At 41.7% G+C, this 23,303-nt stretch overlaps 1 protein-coding gene and 1 non-coding gene across 2 annotated transcripts in view; one reads left to right on the forward strand and one right to left on the reverse strand.

Moving 5' to 3' along the window:
* IGF2BP3 (insulin like growth factor 2 mRNA binding protein 3) overlaps positions 1 to 23,303 on the forward strand; it is a 152,894-nt gene that overhangs the window by 14,555 nt on the left and 115,036 nt on the right. The gene's annotated exons all lie outside the window — the stretch shown is intronic.
* LOC119626396 (U7 small nuclear RNA) lies at positions 5,931 to 5,995 on the reverse strand. The gene has a single exon (XR_005242562.1). It is a non-coding gene; the product is annotated as a U7 small nuclear RNA (small nuclear RNA).

Genomic DNA, 23,303 nt, shown 5'->3' on the forward strand with positions numbered 1-23,303 from the left:
GCTACTCAGGAGGTTGAGGCAGGAGAATGGCTCGAATCCGGGAGGTGGAGCTTGCAGTGAACTGAGATCGTGTCACTGCACTCCAGCCTGGGCAACAGAGGGAGCCGTCTCAAAAAAAAAAAAAAGTAAGACCCTTGTCCTGCAGAAAGACAGGGATGGAGTACAGTGGCTTTCACTTTGTTCTGTCTGAATTCCTGGGTGACATTCTTTTTATTTTTCAACAGTAATTGGTGGCTCACTGTGGCAGTGATCCTAAAGGTGGGTTAAAATCTCTGCAATAAAGAGAAGTTGTGAATGTTCTAAGTAGGGTATATGTGAGATGCCCCAGAAACATATGAGGCGGGGGCATTATTAGGCTTAGCCTGTTACCAATGAGGAATACATTCAGAGAGGGATGTGGAAATAGGCAGAGACTAATAACCATGTGCACCCAGGAGGGAAGAGGCAGAAGGGACAGCAGGAGCCACGTCATGTAAGTGTGAAACATCCTGGGGTGTGTGTGGGAACTACAAGCTGTTTGAGATTAAAGAGGCTGGAGTGTGAGGCAGGTTAGTGATTGAGGCTGAGCGAAGAGGGCAGCTAGAGCAGCCTGTGTGCATGATGGAGTGACTGCATTATTCTCATGCTTGCTGTGTTTGACTTTAGGAGCTAAGTCGTTTTTTTTTTTTTTTTTTTTTGAGACAGAGTCTGGCTCTGTCACCCAGACTGGAGTGCAGTGGTGTGACCTCGGCTCACTGCAAGCTCCGCCTCCCGGGTTTATGCCATTCTCCTGCCTCCCGGGTAGCTGGGACTACAGGTGCTCGCCACCTCGCCCGGCTAGTTGGTTTTTTTTTTTTTTTTGTATTTTTTAGTAGAGACGGGGTTTCACCGTGTTAGCCAAAATGGTAAGTAGTTTAGTTCATGCCATTTAGCAAATGCTGATTTGGGATATCATGGAAGACTGATGCCTAGGTTAATTTTGGAAAACGCTCACCAGAGATCCCATTGAACTTTTTTTTTTTCCTCTTCAGTACTTCGTAAGCATGGGACTGGCTATGCTCCCAAAACATTTCATGGAGTTCGCACCTGTTCTTAGGGTATCCTCTGACAGGGTAATTAAGGCAAATTGTGATACAGGACTAGGAATCTTATAATAAGGTTGACTGAGCCCATGTTATTATTATTATTATTATTTTTTTGAGAGGGAGTCTCGCTCTGTCGCCCAGGCTGGAGTACAGTGGCCGGATCTCGGCTCACTGCAAGCTCCGCCTCCCGGGTTTACGCCATTCTCCTGCCTCAGCCTCCGGAGTAGCTGGAACTACAGGCGCCCGCCACCATGCCCGGCTAATTTTTTGTATTTTTAGTAGAGACGGGGTTTCACCGTGTTAGTCAGGATGGTCTGGATCTCCTGACCTCGTGATCCGCCCGCCCCGGCCTCCCAAAGTTCTGGGATTTCAGGCGTGAGCCACCGCGCCTGGCCCATGTTATTTTTTTAAGGTTAGCTGTGGCGAGACAGTCATCAGTGGTGCTGGTTAAAGCTCCTAGTATTATATGATTTTTGTTAAAGACATCCCAAGTGATGTAATGAACTTTTGGAGAAAAATGTGATAGACGCTTCTGTGTGCGCATACTACTACCTAAACTTGGGGACAGCAGTACAGCACAGTGGTGGGGGGGGGGCCAGTGGCATCTTGCTTGGAGCTACACAGGCCTCAGCAGGAACCTTTGCTTAGCCCTGTGATCTTGTGCAAACTGGTTAAACTCAGATTTCTGTTTTTAAAATCTGTAAGTGAGGATAGTAAAACCTAGTGGAGAGGGTTATTGGGTATTAAATGATAATGTCTGTAAAGGACTTCTTGGATTATCTGATACTAAAGTGATATTATCTCAGTAATAAGTTTGTGTATTTACCATGTGGCAGTGGAAAATGGGGGATGGATGTGCCTGTTCCTGTATGACTCTATGGTTTATGGTTTATGTTTTGTATATACAGAGACATAGGAATGTTTCACATTTCTTTGTAAAATACGGGTTATGCACTGTGAAAAAGTTAAGAATTGGTGTTTTATATCTAGGTGCATGGATCTTAGAATCCCTAAAATGTGTTTAGTTATGGAATTATCTTAAACAAGAGAGATCATGCTTAAGGGAAATAATAGACCAGGAGATGAATTCCTAATTCTAAACAGTTTAAAAATGGACGAAGGATGAGAAGTGGCAGTTCAGAAGGGGATAGCTGAAAAGTCAACCTGTGTACAAAAAGATACCCAATCTAGGCTGGGCACGGTGGTTCATGCCTGTAATCCCAGCACTTGGGGAGGCCGAGGTGGGTGAATCGCTTGAGCTCAGGAGTTTGAGACCAGCCTGGGTGACATGGTGAAACACTGTCCCTACAAAAAATACAAAAATTAGTCAGGCATGGTGGTGCGTGCCTGTAGTCCCAGCTAACTGGGGGGCTGAGGCGGGGGAATGGCTTGAGCCCAGGTTTGCACCACTGCACTCCAGGCTGGGCAATAGAGTGAGATCTTATTTCAAAAAGCAACAACAAAACCCTAATCTAACTAGTTATTAGGGAAGTATCAACTATAATGACATTTTTCTGCCTATGAGGTTGGAGAAAAATGAATACGATTGGCAGTATCTGGTGTTGGCAAGGTTGTGGAGGCATGGCCACTCGTATAGCTAGAGAGTACATTGGCAAAGATTTCTTGGCACACTATTTGGCAGTATCTAGTAGAACTTAAAATGAGAATACCTTTCAACTAAGTGTCATGGAAAACAACCCAGTCCTCATGGCTTTGTGTCATCTGTAAGCACAGTTTTAATCAGCAGTATTGTAAAAGAGCTCCATCCAAATCGCCAAGCAGGAATTGGTAAAAGTGGTCTCTAGTAGGTGGGAGTCCATAAAACACAGAATTCTTAGGTTATACTACATTACATGTCACATTTTAACAGGTATCGTACAGATAATCTGAAACTAACACTATTGTCTACTTTTCAAGCAAAAAAGATCTCTGGCTCTAATTTTACTGTTTGGGACATTTTGTAATTGCCTATCTTTGAGTTGTAGAAAGGAAATTTTTGTAAAGGAAGACAATACTAAGAGTCCTTCCTTTTTTCTTTTTGTTAAAAGTGCTTTAAGGCCAGGGTGCTTGGCTCATGCTTGTAATTCCAGCACTTTGGGAGACCATCCTGTGTAAGACAGCAAGAACCCATGTTTACTTATTTTTGTTTGTTTGAGACAGAGTCTTGCTCTGTCACCCAGGCTGAAGTGCAGTGGCATGATCTCGGCTCACTGCGATCTTCTGCTCACTGCAACCTCCGCCTTCCAGGTAAGGGATTCTTGTGCCTCAGCCTCCTGAGTAGCTGGGATTACAGGCCGGTGCCACCATACCCAGCTAATATTTGTATTTTTAGTAGAGACGGGGTTTCACCATGTTGACCAGGCTGGTCTTGAACTCCTGACCTCAAGTAATCTGCCTGCCTCAGCCTCCTAAAATGCTTGGGTATACAGGCGTGAGCCACTGCGCCCGGTGAACCCATGGTATTTTTTGTTAGATGTAGTCTAGCTCTGTCACCAGCCTGGAGTGCAGTGCTGTGATCTCGGCTCACTGCAACCTCTGCCTCTCAGGTTCAAGCGATTGTCCTGCCTCAGCCTCTGGAGTAGCTGGGACTACAGGCTTGTGCCACCATGCCTGGCTAATTTTTGTATTTTTGGTAGAGATGGGGTTTCACCATATTGACCAGGATGGTCTCAATCTCTGACCTTGTTATCCACCTGCCTCAGCCCCTGAAAGTGCTGGGATTACAGGTGTGAGCCACTGCGCTCGCCCCCGCCCCCACTTTTTTTTTTTGAGATGAGTCTCACACTGTTGCCTGGGCTGGAGTGCAATGGCATGATCTCAGCTCACTGCAACCTCCGCCTCCTGGGTTCAAGCAGTTCTCCCGCCTCAGCCTCCCGAGTAGCTGGGATTACAGGTGCCTGCCACCATGCCCAGCTAATTTTTTGTATTTTTAATAGAGATGGAGTTTCACCATGTTGGCCAGGCTGGTCTTGAACTGCTGACATTGTGATTCACCCACCTCAGCCTCCTAAAGTGTTAGGGATTACAGGCGTGAGCCACCATGCCTGGCGGAACCCATGTTTAAAAGGAAAGAATAAGCACTTTAAAATAATGTTCAACTATTTTTAACTTTGAGGCATGTTTAATGCCTTTCTCCATAACAGCAATTTCACTTGTAGTATTCTGTTACAAAGACATACTTGGCAAAAAGACGTAAGTGTTTTTTCCGTATTGTTTAATAGTTAAAAATAGGAAATAACCTAAATGGCCATCAAAAGAAAACATACCCTGTTCTGGCCTGGTATGGTGGCTCACGCCTATAATCCCATCACTTGGGGAGGCTGAGACAGGTGGATCACGAGATCAGAAGATGGAGACCATACTGGCTAACATGGTGAAACCCCATCTCCACTAAAAACAAAAAATTAGCTGGGTGTGGTGGTGGGCACCTGTGTAGTACCAGCTACTCGGGAGCAAGAGAATGGTGTGGACCCAGGAGGTGGAGTTTGCAGTGAGCCGGTATCACGCCACTGTGCTCCAACCTTGGTGACAGTGTGAGACTCAGCCTCAAAAAACAAAACCAAAAAAAAAAAAGGAAAAAAGAAAACATACCCTATTCTAACCATATATTCCCTTTTTTTTTTTTCCTTGCTCTGTCGCCCAGGCTGGAGTGCAGTGGTATAATCTTGGCTCACTGCAGCCTCTGCCTCCTGTGTTCAAGTGATTCTCCTGTCTCGGCCTCCTGAGTAACTGAGATTATAGGCACCTGCCACCGTACCAGGCTAATTTTTGTATTTTTAGTAGGATGGGGTTTCACCATGTTGGCCAGGCTGGTCTCGAATTCCTGACCTCAAATGATCAAATTCCCGCCTTGGCCTCCCAAAGTGTTGTTATTACTGGCATGAGCCACTGCACCTAGCCCTAACAATATATTCTGTGGCATATTTTGTAGCAGTTATAAGGAATGATAGAGGTTTGTTTTGTTTTGTTTCGTTTTGTTTTTGAGATGGAGGTTAGCTATTGTTGCTCAGGCTGGAGTTCAATGGTGCAATCTCGTCTCACTGCTGCCTCCACCTCCTGGGTTCAAGCAATTCTCCTGCCTCAGCCTCCTGGAATGATAGAGGTTTTATAATAAACCCATTACATGTTAACATAAAATTTTCAATTAAAAAACTCTTTTTTTGAGACAGAGTCTTGCTCTGTTGCCCAGGCTGGAATGCAGTGATGCAATCTCAGCTCACTGCAGCCTCCGCCTTCTGGGTTCAAGTGATTCTCCTGCCTCAGCCTCCCGAGTAACTGGGACTACAGGCGTGCGCCACCACACCTGACTAGTTTTTGTACTTTTAGTAGAGACCGGGTTTCACCAGGTTGGCCATACTGTTCTCAAACCCCTGACCTCAAGTGATCCGCCCACCTCAGCCTCCCAAAGTACTGAGATTAGAGGCATGAGCCACCATGTCTGGCCCTAAAAAACTTCAGAGAACTGTTTTTCATTTTTGTAAGTTTCTTTGTTTGGCCTAAGAGGCAACTGGGAACTCCTAACTACTACTGCATTCAGTTTGTTGTCATGTATTGTTTTGATTGAAACATATGAAGAAAATCCAGCCACATATGGATATGTAGTTAGAAAAGGAAGGAGTATAAATAATTACAGATATTCTTTGGTCCTACATCAAAATATGACAAGGGAGAGTTAAAAAAAAAAAAAAAGTTCCTTTTTTAATTTAAATTGAGACAGGATCTCACTATGTTGCATAGACTGGTCTTGAACTCCTGGGCTTCAAGTAAGTGATCATTGTGTCTCGGCCTCCCCGAAGTGTTGGGATTACAGGCGTGAGCCACTGCACCCAGCTACAAGTGGTAGGTTTTTTGCAGATGTGCAGGGGTGGGGGCTTACTGGTAAAGACCGGGAAACCACCTGCTGGACAGATTCTAAAAGAGCTGTAACACCAAGTTAGTGGCGTTTTTTTAAAGGCTAGTTTCATTGTGGAATCTGAAATATCAGTGAATTTTTTTTGTACTTGTTACAAAAAAAAAATACATTGATTCTCTTATACTTGGAAAGAATCTTTATCCACAAGGATTGGGAGGCTGTCAAAGCTCATTGGTAATAGATAGAAGCTTTTCAAAATACTAGTTTTTACTTTAAAGCTCAAATTTAGTCATTTGGCAACAAATACTTCAGGAAAATAGTTTTACCTGAAGTGACAGACTCATTTTATTCCTTTTTGAGAAAATATCTGCCAGATACTCAAGCTTTGAAGTGACTACATTTTGCTTGTAGTTCCTTCAGGTAGAAACGGTGCGTAAGTGGTTCGTCTTGCACCTCAAACAACTGCACAGTGCTTTTTGTGCAGACAGCTGGGATAGGTAGCAGAAGTGCTTTATGCATACTTCCCTTTTCTTCATATAGATCATAAAAGGATGTATACTCAAGGGTTGAAATTAGGACATTTTTAAACAGTTTGCATAATTCTTCACTGCAAATGCCAGCGAAGAATACAGTGACTACTAGTACAGTTCAGTGCCACTGTGTTGCTTCATGCTAAGGACCAGCAGCTTTACTAATCATTGCTTTTGCTTTATCAGTGCAAATACAACACAGCAGAAAAGGCAAATAACATCTTAGTGTTATTAGGAAAATAGTCTTAACTTCTTAGACTTCCTGAAAGTGTGTCAGGGATTCCTTATACCATACTTTCAGAATGGCTGCTCCACTCTAATGTGTGGTTTGAAATTAGATCAAGTGACTGGGTGTAATGGCTCATGCCTTTAATCCCAGAACTTTGGGAGGCTGAGGTGGCCACGTCATCACTAGAGGCCGAGAGTTTGAGACCAGTCTGGCCAATAGAGTTAAACCACCCCCCCGTCTCTACTAAAAATACAAAAAATGATCTGGGTGTGGTAGTGCATGCCTGTGGTCCCAGCTACTTAGGAGGTTGAGGCACGAGAATCTCTTGAGCCTGGGAGGCGGAGGTTTGCAGTGACCCAAGATTGTACCACTGCACTCCAGCCAGGGCGACAGAGTGAGACACTGTCTAAAAAAAAAAAAAAAAAAAAAAGGGAAAAAAAAGTATCACATATATACACACACACACACACACACACACACACACATATATTCCTTTTTTTTCTTTTTTTGAGATGGAGTCTTGCTCTGTCACCCAGGCTGGAGTGCAATGGCGCGATCTCGGCTCACTGTAAGCTCTGCCTCCCGGGTTAACACCATTCTCCTGCCTCAGCCTCCCGAGTAGCTGGGACTACAGGCACCCGCCAGCACACCCAGCTAATTTTTTGTATATTTAGTAGAGATGGAGTTTCACTGTGTTAGCCAGGATGGTTTGGATCTCCTGACCTCATGATCCATCCGCCTTGGCCTCCCAAAGTGCTGGGATTACAGGCGTGAACCACCGCGCCTGGTCTGTATCAGGTATTCTTGAAAATATGTATTTACATCATAACAAGAGCAAGTGAGGATTTTATGCAATTCCATGGCATATTAGCCTCAATAGGGAAGTCAATATGGGAAAAAAAAAAAAAAAGATAATCGGTATAGAGAAGCAAATGAAAAAATGTCAGAAATTCTAAATAAAAAGAAGAAAAATCTAAGTGTATGAAAGATAAAATATTGCCAGGTGTGATGTCTCAGTCTTGTAATCCCAGCACTTTGGGAAACTGCAGCCCGGAGGATTGCTTGAGCCCAGGAGTTCAAGACCAGTCTGGGTGGCTGGATGCAGTGGCTCACGCCTATAATTCCAGCACTTTGGGAGGCCAAAGCGGGCAGATCACTTGAGGTCAGGAGTTCAAGACCAGCCTGGCCAACATGCTAAAACCCCATCTCTACCAAAAATACAAAAAAAATTAGCCGGGTATGGTGTTGTATGCTTGTGGTCCCAGCTACTCAGGAGGCTGAGGCACGAGAATCGTTTGAACGTAGGAGGTGGAGGCTGTACTGAGCCGAGATCAGGTCACTGCACTCCAGCCTGGGTGATAGAATGAGACTCCACCTCAGAAAACTAAACAAAACAAAACAAAACAAAACCAGCCTGGGCAACATAGTGAGACCCCATCTCTACAAAAAATAAAAAATTAGCCAAATGTGATGGTGCATGCCTGTAGTCCCAGCTACTTGGGAGGCTGAGGTGGGAGGATTGCTTGAGCCTAGTGAGCCGCAGTGAGCTGTGATTGTGCTACTGCCCTCCAGCCTGGGCAACAGAGTGAGACCCTCTCTCTAAAATATATCTTTAAAAAGATAAAGCATTTAGAATAAACAGTTAAGGACTGCTGAAAACAAATAGACATGAGCAGGATGAATCTATTTTTAGATAGATTCTAAAATCTGAAAAACCGCATCACCATGCGGTTTGACCATGTTGGCAGGCTGGTCTTGAACTCCTGACCTCAAGTGATCCTCCTGCCTCAGCCTCCCAAAGTGCTAGGATTACGGGCGTGAGCTACCACTCCTGGCACCAGGTGAGGCATTTTTGATGGAATTCCTCAGAAGTGATACTGCTTTCAGTGCACCTCATCTAGAGGCACATAGTGCTTATTGATTTTTGTTCCAGTAGTGGTGGTAACTTTGACCAATTGGTTAAGTAGTGTCTGCCAGGTTTCTTCAGGATAAAGTTACTTTTTTTCCTTCCTAATAAGAACTTTGTGGGGAGATATTTTGAGACAATGTAAAGATTATGTCTCTCATAATACTTTCACTAATTTTAGCACCCATTGATGATTCTTGTCAGCAGCTGTCACTGCTACTATAGTGGCTGTCAAATGGTGGTGGCTTTCTACTTCTGTTTTTTCTACATTTATTATTTGTTTTTTATTTTGTTCAAGACAGAGTCTTGCTCTGTCGCCCAGGCAGCAGTGCAGTGGTGCCATCTTGGCTCACTGCCACTTCTGCCTCCTGGGCTCAAGTGATCCTCCTGCCTCCCGAATAGCTGGGATTACAGGTGCCTGCCACCATGCCCAGCTAATTTTTTGTATTTTTAGTAGAGATGAGGTTTCGTCATGTTGGCCAGGCTGGTCTCAAACTCCTGACTTCAGGTAATCCACCCACCTTGGTCTCCCAAAGTGCTGGGATTACACGTGTGAGCCACCACGCTGGGCGTCTACACTTACTGTTTGGAATAAACTTTACTTTCCCCAATTTACTTTGTTTATTTTAATATTAGACTCATGGAATCTTATTGCATAGATTATAACATGTTACAGTTGTTATTTTATTGCTCGGACTGTGGAAATGAGGTCTTCCAAAGGCAAGTGTATTAACATGGTGGTGTGGTATTCTGAAGGCAATGATTCAGCACAGATGGAAAGATGATTATGACCATCTAATGTCCAAAGATTATGATCATCTAATTTCAAAGATGAAATCTTTGCTTGTGCTTCATTTTATTTTTTCTTTTAATTTGTTTTGTGCTTCATTTTAGACGAGCAGCTTTATAGTTACTACAGACTTATCTACCTAAATGTAATAAATCTAATACTTTCTGGGGATATCTTACAACTAGTGAAAGTAAGGTCATTCGTTGTTCATATACATGATGCATTGCCTTAAATTCAGATACTGCCCTCTACTTAAACGTAACTATTATATGTTGTATATGTCATTATGGTCATTGTTAATCACCTGCAGGTTATTTTTTCCTTACCAGTCTAACTTTAGCTCATGATCATGCATTTTTCCCCAGTCTCTTGCATTTTGATGTGCTATCTATAACAATATTGGTAAAGCATTGTTATACCCTTCTTCAGCGTTCCTATCTATTCTTAGGTCTCTTGATGAATAATGTACATACCAAAACAAATCTAATGGAATCTTAAGCTGTTTTCTGTATACAAAAAGCACTCACAGGAACTAAGTAAAGGCAGTTTTACTTAGTTATACTAAGTAATACTATATACTGTATACAAAACACCCATAGGAACTAAGTAAAAGTAGTTTTTTCTAAATTAATTAAAAAGCTTGGAAGGTTTTAGAAAAATAGTGCACATGGCAAAATTTAAATAATTTATTTTTCTCTTTCCTTAAATGCAGCTACTGTGCAGTTTATTGTGTTCCTTTAGGGAACATTTGCATGTATATGTGAGCATCTATGAATGTATGCTTTTTTAAATAAAAAATACAACTTAGCGCCACAGCTTACTGTTTTATTTATTGTTGTTTTTAGAGACAGGGTCTCACTCTGCTGCCCAGGCTGGAATGCAGTGGTATGATCATAGCTCAGTGCAGCCTCTAAATTCTGGGCTGAAGTGATCCTTCCACCTCAGCCTCCTGAGGAGCTGAGACCATACCTGGGTAATTGTTTCCTTTTTAAATTTTTAGTAGAGATGGTAACTCTTATGTTGTTCAAACGGGTCTCCAGCTCCTGCTTCAAGTGATCCTCCTGCTTCGGCCTCAGATTGCTGGGATTACCGGCATGAGCCACCAAACCCAAATACCTCACTGTTTTAAAAAGCAATTTTTTTTCTTTTTTTTAAATTTAAAGACAGTCTTTCTCTGTCACCCAGGCTGGAGTACAGTGGTGCAATCTGAATCACAGCAACCTCCACCTCCCAGGTTCAAGTGATTCTCATGCCTCAGCCTCCCAGGTAGCTGGGATTACCAGCACCCACTACCACGGTCAGCTACTTTTTGTATTTTTTAGTAGAGATGGGGGTTTTACCATGATGGCCAGGGTGGTCTTGAACTCCTGGCCTCAAGTGATACGTTCGCTTTGGCCTCCCAGAGTGCTGGGATTACAGGTGTGAGCCACCGCACCTGACCTAAAAAGCAATTTTAAAGGTTCTTTGGAAGGTGGGATAGGGAATAATTACAGTAATGTGATATGTTAAATACTATTAAAATAGTGGACTTGATTTAGGAGTATATTCACCCATATGTGGGCCAATAATACATTATAACATATTTAAATATCTTGTCATTGATAGGATATTAATAATATCTTAGGTTTCATTATTAGTACTTGTTAAAGATTTTTCTGATTTTCAGGAAACTCCAGCATGTGGTTTACCCCAATTATGATGGAAAGAAGAAATGTGTTGTGCAACGTTTAACCAAAAATAAAAAAAGAACAAAACCCCCAAACCTCTGAAAACCTCAGAGCAGTCTTTTTAAATAGCATATGCATGACACATTGTATTAACTGGAACATGTTCAGTGCTCTAAATTTAATTCTAATGGTGTTGTGTTTTGTTTCTTTTTTTGACGAAGTCTCCCTCTGTTTCCCAGGCAGGAGTGCAGTAGCGCGATCTTGGCTCACTGCAACCTCCGCCTCCTGGGTTCAAGTGATTCTCCTGCCTCAGCCTCCCGAGTAGCTGGGATTATAGGCATGTGCCACCATGCCTGGCTAATTTTCTGTATTTTTAGTAGAGACGGGGTTTCACCATGTTAGCCAGGATGGTCTCAATCTCGTGACCTCATGATCTGCCCTCCTTGGCCTCCGAAAGTGCTGAAATTATAGGCGTGAGCCACTGCGCCCAGCCCAGAAAATCTTGCATATTTTATTTTTTATTTTTGCTTATTATTATTATGTTTTTTGAGATGGAGTCTCACTCTGTAGCCCAGGCTGGAGTGCAGTGGTGCCATCTCGGCTCACTGTAACCTCTGCCTTCCAGGTTCAAGAGATTCCCCCGCCTCAGCTTCCTGAGTAGCTGTGATTACAGGTGCCTGCCACCACACCTGGCTAATTTTTGTGTTTTCAGTAGAGATGGGGTTTCACAATGTTGGCCAGGCTGGTCAACATGGTGAAACCCCGTCTCTACTAAAAAATACAAAAATAGGCCAGGCTCAATGGCTTATGCCTATAATCCCAGCATTTTGGGAGGCCGAGGCAGGTGGATCACCTGAGGTTGGGAGTTCGAGACCAGCCTGATGAACATGAAGAAACGCTGTCTCTACTAAAAATACAAAATGACCTGGGAGTGGTGGCGCACGCCTGTAATCCCAGCTACTTAGGAGGCTGAGGCAGGAGAATCGCCGGAACCCGGGAGGCGGAGTTTGCAGTAAGCCGAGATGGCACCACTGCACTCCAGCCTGGGTGACAGAGCAAGGCACTGTCTCCAAAAAAAAAAAAAAAAAAAAATTCACTGTAATGTTTAAATATGTAGATCTGATTGATATATTTTACTTTTGGTTGTGGATGATTTGTGTTTCAGTATTAATATTTAACTTTTTCAAAATAAGTTTAATGCCAGTATAATTTAAGATACTGAAATTTCACAAAACTGCTTCCAAATGGTTTGATTAAACATAAAATTCTAGTTACCTGGTTTTATGGTACATTTTAATTTGGTTTACATACTGCCACCATAAATCTCTGAATTTATCAAAGGACTAGATGGACATTTTAGTAAAATAACATCAAAACATCTAAAATGAATATTTATAATTTAAAATTGAAACTATAACTCCTTAAAATCTAGAACTTGGTCTCTGCAAAGTCTGAGTATAATATGTTATTTCTTGTTATTTTAAAAATGAAGGAAACAGGCTGGGCTCGGTGGCTCAAGCTTGTAATCCCAGCTGGGAGGCCAAAGTGGGTGGATCACCTGAAGTCAGGAGTTTGAGACCAGCCTGACCAACATGGCGAAACCCTGTCTCTACTGAAAATAAAAAAATTAGCCGGGCGTGGTAGTGGGCACCTGTAATCCCAGTTTCTTGGGAGGCTGAGGCAGGATAATTGCTTGAACCCGGGAGACAGTGGTTGCACTGAGCTGAGATCAGGCCAGTGTACTCCAGCCTGGGCGACAGCAAGACTCCATCTAAAAAAAAAAAAAAAAGGAATGTTATTCTATATTATTGACTTTGCATAAAACCTAAGATGACATTAATCTGTACACAACTGAGAAATCTGCCTTAAGGGATTACAATTTAACGTTGCTGATGTTTGCAGTTTGATTTCTATTGCTTATTTGAAGTTTCATTTTCTTTCAACTTATGTTTTGAGCCCTGCCAGTGACATCCATTATGCCCAGGTGCTAGGGAGACAGAAAAGCATTAACTTACAATTTTAAAAGAGAAAAATTAACTTTTTAAAAAATTTCCTTGAGACCGAGTTTCACTCTTGTTGCCCAGGCTGGAGTGCAGTGGCACAATCTTGGCTCACTGCAACCTTTGCCTCCTGGGTTCAAGTGATTCTCATCCCGCAGCCTCCCGAGTAGCTGGGATTACAGGCATGCTCTACCACACCCAGCTAATATTTTTGTATTTTTAGTACAGATGGGGTTTCTCCATGTTGGCCATGCTGGTCTCGAACTCCTGACCTCAGGTGATCCACCCGCCTCTGCCTCCCAGAGTGTTGGGATTACAGGTGTGAGCCACCCCACCCAGCCAGAAAAATTAACATTTTATAGTACTCTTATTCAATTTAAAAACAGCTTTATGTGAATGATACAAGTATAATATTTTTAACCACTGTCATAATTGGCAGTCACTTTAAATGCTTAGCTGGACTGAGTTTTCACACTCTCTGATTAGGTAATTTCTGGAAGAGGTGGGAGCAGTTAAGGTTCTGCAAGTCTTTTTTTTGTTTGTTTTTTCCCTAAATCTGCAGAATTTTAACATGTGTGTCTTTTTTTTTTTTTTTTTTTTTTTTTTTTAAGAGACGGAGTCTCACTCTTGTCCCCAGGCTGGAGTGCAGTGGCGTGATCTTGGCTCACTGCAACCTCTGCCTCCCAGGTTCAAGTGATTCTCTCGCCTCAGCCTCCTGAGTAGCTGGGACTACAGGCGTGCACCACCAAGCCCAGCTAATTTTTCTATTTTTAGTGGAGATGAGGTTTCACTATATTGGCCAGGATGGTCTCGATCTCTTGACCTCATGATCCGCCCACCTCGGCCTTCCAAAGTGCTGGGATTACAGGTGTGAACCACCATTGCCTGGTCTTAACGTATGTGTCTTTATGTTTTGTAGAGATGTGATCTCACTGTATTGCCCAGGCTGGTCTTGAACTCCTGGCCTCAAGCGATCCTCCCACCTTAAGATGTGTGTCTTGTTAGGAGTAAATCAGATCTGGTGGTTTTGATGCTATTTATTCAGTCTCATAACTGTCATGACTCTGAATATACAGGCTCTTGAAATGGTAGACCAAAAAATACTTCCAGTGTATTACTTCCTATTCTTTTCTGCTAGTAGGATTTTTGCAACTAATTTTTTAGTTATTTATGTATTTAAAGCCTTCCCAAGTCCCAGGATACCTAAAGTTGTAAACATAGAGGTAATTAACTAAATGATGTCTGATAGATAAATCTATAGAGGAGGGATTCATAATCCCAAATGCTTGTAACTGATACTGTATTCTTGTGTTCAAGGTTTAATCGTCAGTAGAGTAGGCTTAAATTTGTGTATGTATATGATGTGGGTCCTCTTAGAAAAAAGCTAAAACTTTGACTTAGGTCCTTCTGTAGCCCTAGTAGAGCCTGTGTAAAAATAAAAATGACCTGATACGCGGACAGGTGGCTGGTGGTTAGGGGTGTGTTGGAGTCCTGGTGTACCGCTTCCCCAGTAGACAGTCTGTCCGGATAGCTTTTGTTTGCGCTTGTTTCTACTAGTCTGTTGCAGGCAGTTATTAAAGTACTTGGCTGTGTAACACATTTTTAAAGCTTACGCATTTCCAAAACACTGATTTCAACATTTTTACAAGGTGTTAAGGCCCATCCCACTGAAGTGTAATACCTTATATAGATTGTTAAAAACAGATTTAATCTATGATGTTTTTTCAAATTATAAAGCTTTGTTTTGAAACAGAATCTCTCTCTGTTGCCCAGGCTGGAGTGCAGTGGCATGATCTTGGCTCATTGCACCTGCAACCTCTGCCTCCTGGGTTGAAGTGATTCTCTCATCTCAGCCTCCCTAGTAACTGGGATTAAGGGCATGCGCCACCATGCCCAGCTAATTTTTTTTTTTTTTTTGGAATAACTAAAAAATTCCTGCTCTGTTGCCTAGGCTAGAGTGCAGTGGCACGATCTCGGCTTACTGCAACCTCTGCCTCCTGGGTTCAAGCGATTCTTCTGCCTCAGCCTCCTGAGTAGCTGGGACTACAGGTGTGTGCCACCACGCCCAGCTACTTTTTGTATTTTTAGTAGAGATGGGGTTTCACCGTGTTAGCCAGGATGGTCTCGATCTCCTGACCTCGTGATCTGCCCACCTCGGCCTCCCAAAGTGCTGGGATTGCAGGTGTGAGCCACCGTGCTCAACCACTAATTGTAAAGCTTGTCAAAAAAGAGCTAGAAGGTTTGGCAGAGAGGAAAGGGCCATTGTAAATTTTTGTGGTTCTGTTATAGAGAAAGCCCGAGGGCAGGTAGGTGTGCTCTGGGTACTATTGAGTGTGGGTATTATGCAAAGGTGAGAGCCATTTTTTTCTATCTTTGGTGCTTGGTGCCCCCACCCACCCAAGTTTCTTTGTTTATGTTGAACGTTTTGACCAATTATATCAGCATTGGAAGGGAGACCAAGAGTTTCTTCCTTTGAGAGACTTGTATCCTCTGTGAGATTGGTTGGTTATGTGTTAAAGTCATAGGGGTAGTGTGTGTTGTGTAATCACACTGATTATAAGCATGATATCACAACCTACATTATCATAGGGGACAGAGTTTAAACATGTCACTTTTTATTTTATTTTTTTATTTTGAGGCAAAGTCTCTGTCCCCAGGCTGGAGTGCAGTGGTGGTATCATAGCTCACTGCAGCCTCAAACTCCTGAGCTTAAGGGATTCTCTTGCCTCAGCCTTCCTGAGTAGCTGGGACTACAGGTGCATGCCACTGTGCCCAGCTAATTTTTAAAGTTTTTGTAGAGATGAGGTCTCATTTTGTTGCCCAGGCTGGTCTTTAGCTCCTGGACTGAAGTGATTCTACTTCAACCTCCCAAAATATTAAGACTACAGGTGTCAGACACCATGCCTGGCCTAAACATGTAACTTTTTAAATTGAAATTGAAAAATATGTAACATTTTTAACAGCTATAATGGTGGAAAGGAGAATCATTGAATTTTTTTTTTTTTTTTTTTTTTTTTTTTTGAGACGGAGTCTCGCTGTTTCCCAGGCTGGAGTGCAGTGGCTGGATTTCAGCTCACTACAAGCTCCACCTCCCGGGTTCACGCCATTCTCCTGCCTCAGTTTCCCAAGTAGCTGGGACTACAGGTGCCCACCACCACGCCCGGCTAATTTTTTGTATTTTTAGTAGAAATGGGGTTTCACTATGTTTAGCCAGGATGATCTCGATCTCCTGACCTCGTGATCCGCCCACCTCGGCCTCCCAAAGTGCTGGGATTACAGGTGTGAGCCACCGTGCCCAGCCGAATCATTGAATTTTCTTAGCATCTCAGTCTTACGAGTTTATTAAGTAGATTTTACCATTATTTTTACTGGAAATCTGTCATCTTTTCTGAGAATGTAATTTAACTGGAAGTGTGACATAGTTACTGAAGTTTTAAAGGACCACAACTAGGGTTATTATAACTAAATTTATTTAACTAAACTTTTAAAGATTATTTTATCAGCTTAACAACTATTTTATATAAGCATGTGGGGTCCTTGAAATGACTTCCCAGTAGAAAGGAATTAAAAAAATTTTTAAAAATAGAATCAGGGTCTTGCTAAGTTACCCAGGCTGGTCAAAGGGAACTTCTTGAAACATCGTATGCACTGAATCTTTTATTGTCAGTTAGTGTACTTATTTGCCTTATTTATCTTAGATGGTGGCTGAGGTTGGATATTTGCCTTGAAATGATCTATGTTGATGTGACCTTTATAAAATTTGTATGTGGTCCAGTGTAGTGGCTTGGTGGTTCATGCCCATAATTCCAGCACTTTGGGAAGGCCGAGGGGGCGGATTACTTAAGCTCAGGAATTCAAGACCAACCTGGCCAACATGGAGAAACCTTGTCTGTACGAAAAATACAGAAATTAGCCAGGCATGGTGATGGGTGCCTGTAATCTCAGCTACTTGGGAGACTGAGACAGGAGAATCACTTGAACCTGGGAGGTGGAGGTTGCAGTGAGCTGAGATGGTGGCACTGCACTTCAGTCTGGGCAACAGAGTGAGACTCTGTCTCAAAAAAATTAAAATTTGAAAGTAAGTTAGATAATTTCTAGTGTTTCCTCCAGGATATTGGGATTCATGTTGTTATTATATTGAACAATTTTCCTGAGTATCTGTGTAAGTGGGTTTTATTTATACAGAAGCCAGATAGTGTACCTCTAAGATAAAGGTAGACGTAGCATGGACATTGGAGGTGTGAGTTTGAATTTGGCTGTTCGTTGACTTGCTATTTGACTTTGGTTAAAATAATCCTTTGAGGCTATTTCCTTAATCTGTAAAATGGGAGTCTTAAATTGACCTCACTTGTTTGGTGTAAGGGTACAGTGGAAATGGATTTCAAGTACTTGGTATGGCTTTACCCATAAGGAGTCACTGAATAGTTTTTTACTTTTGTTCTCAATATTGGTGAAATTTTAAAGTTTATTGTTAAATTGCAGTTGTGGCAGAAATAATCTGGAAATGATTAAGCTTCCTGTATGTTAATGACTTTGTTTTGCTGGCTAAAAGATGTAACTTTTCATTTACAGCAGCTCTTCTGCTTTCATCAGAATTGGCATAAATGTGAATTGTGCAAAATTGTCTTAATGTAACAAAGGATTACATTTAACGGTCCAGATTGTTTGTTTGTTTGTTTGTTTGTTTTTGAGACCAAGTCTTGCTCTTGTCCCCCAGGCTGGAGTGCGATGGCGTGATCTCGGCTCACTGCAACCTCCGCCTCCCAGGTTCAAGAGATTCTCCTGCCTCAACCCCCTGAGTAGCTGGGATTACTGGTGCCTGCCACCATGCCTGGCTAGTTTTGGTATTTTTAATAGAGACGGGGTTTCACCATGTTGGCCAGGCTGGTCTCGAACTCCTGACCTCAGGTGATCCACGTGCCTCTGCCTCTAAAAGTGCTGGGATTACAGGCATGAGCCACCGCGCCTGGCAGATAATTTTATTAATATACATTAAGTTATATAACAAACTTTAGAAAGTATCCTATATTTGCTTTTCTGTTTTGTTTTTTTTTGGAGACAGAGTCTGGCTCTATTGCCCAGGCTGGAGTGCAGTCACGCGATCTAGGCTCACTGCAGCCTCTGCCTCCTGGGTTCAAGCAATTCTCCTGCCTCAGCCTCCTAAATAGCTGGGACTACAGGCGCACACCACCACTACGCCTGGCTAATTTTTGCATTTTTAGTAGAGACAGGGTTGCACCCAGTTGGCCAGGCTGGTCTTGAACTCCTGACCTCAGGTAATCCACCCACCTCAGCCTCCCAAAGTGCTGGGATTATAGATGTGAGCCACTGGACCTGGCCAATATCCTATATTTGAAGTTATACTATAGTTATTGCAGCAAAATGAATCCAAATGTACTCTCCTAGGCAAAGGAAGGAGATTTAACACTGTCTAACGCAACAATCTTAAAAAAATTCTAGTTTTTTTGCGGTATAGGAAGTGCTTATGTCATCTCAGATTTTGTGCATGGCAAGTATTTAACATCTCTTTACTACCAGATAGTCATGTAAAGTTAAATTATATTTTTCTCTTAAAACTTCCTTCTTGGTACTAACAAGCCCAGAGTTTGATTTTAATGGAATTTAACATTTGTATAGATTATGACTTCTAAATTTAAGAGAGTAGGGAAAAACAGTGGAAATTTTAAAAGTACCACAGTGGGGATAATGGTATAATAAATTTTCCTATACTGATCACTTAACTTCAAGAATCACCAAATGATGACTGGCTTTGGTTCGTCTCTGTGCCTCAATGCCACACCTCCCCAAATTATTTCAAAACAAATTGAAGATAGCAAGCTTTTTACATTCCTAATTCTTCAGCATGTATCTCTAAAAGACAGACTTTTAAAAAGCATAGACAATATCATTACATATTTAAAAACATGACACTAACTCACTGATATTAAATATTGCAGTTTTCCTGATTAGTTTTTTCCATTGTATTTGAATTGGGATTTAAAGAAGTTTCTTCCATTATGATTGGTTGATAGGTTTTAAGTTTGTTTTCTTAATGTCAAGGATTCCCCCCTCCTTTTTTCACTTTGAAATTTATTTGTTAAAAAATTTAGTTGTTGGCCGGGCATGGTGGCTCACGCCTGTGATCCCAGTACTTTGGGAGGCCGAGGTGGGTGGATCACGTGAGGTCAGGAATTCCAGACCAACCTGGCCAACATGGTAAAACCCCATCTCTACTAAAACTACAATATTAGCTGGGCATGGTGGCACATACCTGTAATTCCAGTGACTCTAGAGGCTGAGGCACAAGAATCTCTTGAACCTGGGAAGTGGAGGTTGCAGTGACCTGAGATCACACCGCTGCCCTCCAGCCTGGGTTACAGAGTGAGACTGTCTCAAAAAAAAAAAAAAAAAAAAAAAAGGCCAGGCGCTGTGGCTCACGCCTGTAATCCCAGCACTTTGGGAATCTGAGGCAGGCGGATCACGAGGTCAGGAGATCGAGACCATCCTAGCCAACGTGGTGAAACCTCGTCTCTACTAAAAATACAAAAAAATTAGCCGGGCGTGGTCGTGGGCGCCTGTAATCCCAGCTACTCGGGAGGCTGAAGCAGGAGAATCGCTTGAACCCAGGAGGCAGAGGTTGCGGTGAGCTGAGATCATGCCCCTGTACTCCAGCCTGGGCGCAGAGCGAGACTCAAAAAAAAAAAGAAAAATACAAAACAAAAAAACCTTAGATGTTTGTGCTGGAGAGTTTCCCGGGTCTGGATATTGCTGACAGTATTTTTGTGGTGTAATTTTATGTGTAATTCTGTTCTCAGAGGACATAATAGGTCTAGAGACTTCATCATTTTCAGGATTTTTTTTTTTTTTTTGAGACAGTCTTGCTCTGTCGCCCGGACTGGAGTGCAATGGCGCGATCTCAGTTCACTGCAACCTCTGCCTCCTGGATTCAGGTGATTCTTCTGCCTCAGCCTCCCGAATAGCTGGGACTACAGGCACCCGCCACCACGCCTGGCTAATTTTTGTACCTTTAGTAGAGACGGGGTTTCACCATGTTAGCCAGGTTGGTCTCATCTCCTGACCTCGTGATCTGCCTGCCTCCGCCTCCCAAAGTGCTGGGATTATAGGCATGAGCCACCACGCCTGGCCCATTTTCAGGATTTTTGTGTTTAATTGGCAAATATGTCATAGGTGAGAAACGGGAAGATTTTAATACTTTGTCCAAGGTTTTATTCATTCAAGGAAATGATGGATTAATGTGACTGAGTTCAAATTTGGGAAAATATTGATATAGATGGGGAAGCATGTTGCACTTAAGTGGAAGTTTTTTTTTAACTTGTTTGTCAAGTGTAGTAAACATACCTATTCTATCTTACTAGAAAGAAAAAGAGCTTAGTAAGCAGGAACAATTTGCTACTATCAGAGACTGGTAATGTATTACTGCATTTGCATTATGCTTTCTGCTAGGAGAAGGGTTATCTACAAAGCCTAGTAAAATTATATCTTGAGAGAAAAAGGATTGAGTTACCTAGGATGAGGAATGTCAGGCAGAAATATTTCGATCAAACTTGTCAACCTGTTTTGTTTTCTTGATACACTGGAGTTCTCAGAGTGCGTGAAACTGAGAATTCTCATACTTATGAGTTTCTTGTGCACGATTATTTGCTTATTTTCTTTGCCTACTTTTAGAAAACATTAAAAATGGAAATATAAACAAGTCTGGCTGTATAACTCTACCTCTGGGAAACAGTCTTCAAGCTTTCAGGTGATGAGATTATTATAGTTTCTAAAGTTGATGAGAAGATGGTATAATTTGATAATGATCAACTGCAACTTTCCCACAAACAAAAACAAATCCAAGGATCTGCCTTGTCTGAGAACCACATCCACTTAGCAGTAATATGAAATAAAAACTGTTAACGTATACATACCCCGTATTCAAAATACGGCAGTTTTAAAAGTTTAGTAATCTTAAAACACCACTTCTTGCAGGTACAGTTCACTTAGCGACGGTCACTTTTATGTGGAAAATAAGTATTCCATATAAAACTTTTTCTTCTTTTTTTTTATTTTAATTTTTCCAGACAGAGTCTCACTCTGTTGCCCAGGCTGGAATGCAGTGGCACAATCTTGTCTCACTGTAACCTCTGCCTTCCAGGTTCAAGCGATTCTCCTGCGCCAGCCTCCCAAGTAGCTGGGATTACAGGCACATGCCACCATGATGCCCGGCTAATTTTTGTATTTTTAACAGAGATGGGTTTCACCATGTTGGCCAGACTGGTCTTGAACTCTTGACGTCAGATGATCCTCCCGCGTCGGCCTCCCAAAGTGCTGGGATTGTAGGCATGAGCCACTGCGCCTGGCCTAAAACTTTTTCTTGATTGTTCTTCAAATTCCCTTGACAAACAAATTAAATTTAATCAATTAGTTTTAGATAAGCTCTGTTTAATAGAAATACATGAACTAAATATATATGATTTTAACCTTTTAGTAGCCACATTAAGTAAAACAAAGGCCCAGTGTGGTGATGTGTGCCTGTGTTCTAGCTGACTGGGAGGCCGAGGTGGGAGAATTGCTTGAGCCCAGGAGGTTGAGGCTGCAGTGAGCTATGGTTGTGCCACTAGAGTTTGGGCGAGAGAGCAAAACCTTCTCTCAAAAAAAAAAAAAAAAAAAAAAATTGTTATTATATACAACCTAATATATCTAAAATGTAACAGTATAATAAATTGTTAAGAAATTTTGCTTTTTTTGGTATTGAATCTTTAGCATCTGTATGTATTTTATCCTTACAGAACAATTCAATTCAGACCAGCCACATTGCTAGTAGTTAGACACATGTGGCCTAGTGACTTCTTTATTGGACAGAGCAGTTTAAGATGTATGGTTTCTAAAATCACTTTTTAAAAATATCTTGTTGCTGGAAAAAAAGTAATGATATTTATAAAGCTAGTTTTAGCTTATGGAAAAATATGGGAATAATTAATTTTCAATGTGACACAGGCATATTAGAGGTTTTATATCAAGTTCTTTATTCCCTTGTTACCACTGTAATTTTTAAGGAAGATATGTGCAATTTACTATATTGTGTTAATATTAAGACTTTTGAAAGAGCTATGCTTTTAGGTCATACGGGCAATGAGGCTTTTGTTTAAATAGTAACTGTTGAACTACGCGTGTTTCTGTGGTTGTAATACTGGTGGTGACTTTTTAGTTTAAAGGCACATTTACAGACTGGGCGCAAGGGCTCATGCCTATAATCCTAGCAGTTTGGTAGGCTGAGGCAAGTGGATTGCTTGAGCCCAGGAGTTCAAAACCAATCTCGGCAACATGGTGAAACCGCAGCTCTACGAAAAATACAAAAATTAGCTGGGTGTGATGCATGCCTGTAGTCCCAGCTACTCGAGGGGCTGAGGCAGGAGTCTTGCATGAACCTCGGAGGTTGAGGCTGTAATGAGCAGAGATCATGCCATTTGCACTCCAGTCTGAGCAACAGAGCGAGACCCGGTCTCCAAAAATAATAATAATAATAATTTTAAAAAATTAAAAAATTAAACACATTTAGTTAAAATCTCCGTTTGAAGACTATAAAAATCTTTGATTATTTAGGGATCAAGGATTAGTTTGTGCCCTGTTTTTTTGTTTTTTTCCTGTTTGACATTCTATATGAAGATGTGTGTGCCCTTCTAGTAGTCACATTAAGAAGTAAAACAAAGGCCCAGTGTGGTGATGTGTACCTGTATCAATTATCTTTCGAACAGTGTTAGGTTTTCCTAACTTGCACATATCCTAAGGAGTGTAAAAACTTTGACTATGTTTCTTCAAGGAACATTTAATCTTCTAAAAGAAATACATGGCAGTGTGTAAATGCAAGCAAACAATAGTAGTAAGAGAGTACGTAGAAAAACATTGAGTCTTTTTTGGACTCTTCCAGTGCATACCCATGGCGTCAGTCAAGTTTTCATCCATGCACGTCTGGCTGTCAGACTGTTCTATATAGATGGAGATAAGATGTGCAAATGTAAAAGATAAAATATACCTCTGTTTTAGTTAACAGGACTAAAACATAGCTGTTACCATGGAGATCTGGGAGCTGGGGATGATGGAAAAAACCATGTTTAGATTCTCACTTAGAACTGTGATGTTAAAAGACTTTGTTCCCTTGCTCATTGTTTAAGTAATATTGAATAATTGCCTGAGATGAGCTAAGCAATCTGCTAACCAATGGAATATGCAACAATGAATGAAGCAAATAATTTTGCCTTTGAGAC

This window comes from Chlorocebus sabaeus, chromosome 21, assembly GCF_047675955.1.
Source record: "Chlorocebus sabaeus isolate Y175 chromosome 21, mChlSab1.0.hap1, whole genome shotgun sequence".
NCBI lineage: Eukaryota > Metazoa > Chordata > Mammalia > Primates > Cercopithecidae > Chlorocebus > Chlorocebus sabaeus.